The sequence below is a fragment of the Salvelinus namaycush genome, unplaced genomic scaffold (genome assembly GCF_016432855.1).
Source record: "Salvelinus namaycush isolate Seneca unplaced genomic scaffold, SaNama_1.0 Scaffold561, whole genome shotgun sequence".
Classification (NCBI taxonomy): domain Eukaryota; kingdom Metazoa; phylum Chordata; class Actinopteri; order Salmoniformes; family Salmonidae; genus Salvelinus; species Salvelinus namaycush.
In genome coordinates this window covers 140,001-142,174 of record NW_024061266.1, presented here as the reverse complement: position 1 = coordinate 142,174, position 2,174 = coordinate 140,001, and the positions used below count along the sequence as shown (strand labels likewise).

Sequence of the window (2,174 nt, the reverse complement as noted above, 5' to 3'; positions counted from 1 at the left end):
TTTTCCTAGGGGACCTATAGTCTTTGGCTACATTGCATGTTTTCTCTTAGCTACTTCCTGTAGCTAACATGTTCTTGCTCTGCATATTCCTCTTTGATTTAGAAGATACTGTTGCACAAACAACATGCTGATTTAGGTCTACACCATCACTGGTATTATCAGGCTGTATTAGCTAGCTACGTTTGTTCTGACTCTACATTTATTAGCTAGCTAGCTATTAGCATTAGCCGCTAACAATTAGCGTCTCACAAGATTTAGGGCAACTTGCTAAGAAAAGACAAACTAGCTGTTTTGCTGATGTAACAAACACAATCTAATAGTGTCATTACAGAACGCTAGTGGATTTACATGAAGACGCAAAGTGAAAACAGCCTCGTTGTCATCAACATTGTTCCATGTGCTGCATTGACCAGGAAGAGTGAAAATAGCATTGTTGTCATCAACATTGACCAATCAGACTGAAAATAGCATTGTTGTCATCAACATTGACCAGCAGACTAAAGTGTCTCGTGGTTGAGGAACATCAAATGTGCTCCTTGAGTGACAGGGGGCGTGGTTAGGTCACTGTGGAAAGCTGCACGGAGAGAAAGAGCAGAGAGAGATGACTCAAGTAGCGAAGTAAACTATAACAATTGACATTACACATGGAGTATCACATTCAACAAACCAAACATTCTAATACCAGTATAGAAGGTAAAGTAAAAACCCAAACTGGTCCCTGCATCAATACCAGTATAGAAGGTAATGTAAAAACCCAAACCGGTCCCTGCATCAATACCAGTATAGAAGGTACAGTAACAACCCAAACCGGTCCCTACATCAATACCAGTATAGAAGGTAAAGTAACAACCCAAACCGGTCCCTGCATCAATACCAGTATAGAAGGTACAGTAACAACCCAAACCGGTCCCTGCATCAATACCAGTATAGAAGGTAAAGTAACAACCCAAACCGGTCCCTGCATCAATACCAGTATAGAAGGTAAAGTAACAACCCAAACCGGTCCCTGCATCAATACCAGTATAGAAGGTAAAGTAACAACCCAAACCGGTCCCTGTATCAATACCAGTATAGAAGGTACAGTAACAACCCAAACCGGTCCCTACATCAATACCAGTATAGAAGGTAAAGTAACAACCCAAACCGGTCCCTGCATCAATACCAGTATAGAAGGTACAGTAACAACCCAAACCGGTCCCTGTATCAATACCAGTATAGAAGGTACAGTAACAACCCAAACCGGTCCCTGCATCAATACCAGTATAGAAGGTAAAGTAACAACCCAAACCGGTCCCTGCATCAATACCAGTATAGAAGGTACAGTAACAACCCAAACCGGTCCCTGCATCAATACCAGTATAGAAGGTACAGTAACAACCCAAACCGGTCCCTGCATCAATACCAGTATAGAAGGTAAAGTAACAACCCAAACCGGTCCCTGCATCAATACCAGTATAGAAGGTACAGTAACAACCCAAACCGGTCCCTGTATCAATACCAGTATAGAAGGTAAAGTAACAACCCAAACCGGTCCCTACATCAATACCAGTATAGAAGGTACAGTAACAACCCAAACCGGTCCCTGCATCAATACCAGTATAGAAGGTACAGTAACAACCCAAACCGGTCCCTGCATCAATACCAGTATAGAAGGTACAGTAACAACCCAAACCGGTCCCTGCATCAATACCAGTATAGAAGGTACAGTAACAACCCAAACCGGTCCCTACATCAATACCAGTATAGAAGGTAAAGTAACAACCCAAACCGGTCCCTGTATCAATACCAGTATAGAAGGTAAAGTAACAACCCAAACCGGTCCCTACATCAATACCAGTATAGAAGGTACAGTAACAACCCAAACCGGTCCCTGCATCAATATAGTTATATCATTAAATACGATATACACGCCCAGCCCTAACAAACAGGCCCCGTGTGGCTCAGTTGGTAGAGCATGGCGCTTGCAACGCCAGGGTTGTGGGTTCGATTCCCACGGGGGGCCAGTACAAAAAAAAAGTATGAATGTATGTACTTGTAAGTCGCTCTGGATAAGAGCGTCTGCTAAATGACTTAAATGTAAATGTAAATGTAAACACACACACACACACACACACACACTGGACACAAGCACACACACACCCACTTGGGCTCCTGAGCGACACAGCATCTCAGTG

General features: G+C 43.1%; 1 non-coding gene across 1 annotated transcript; it reads left to right on the top strand.

Annotated features, from left to right (window-relative positions):
* The first annotated feature begins 1,927 nt into the window (after nucleotides 1-1,927).
* Nucleotides 1,928-2,003, top strand: trnaa-ugc. Its single transcript has one exon. It is a non-coding gene; the product is annotated as a tRNA-Ala (tRNA).
* The last annotated feature ends 171 nt before the right edge of the window (nucleotides 2,004-2,174 follow it).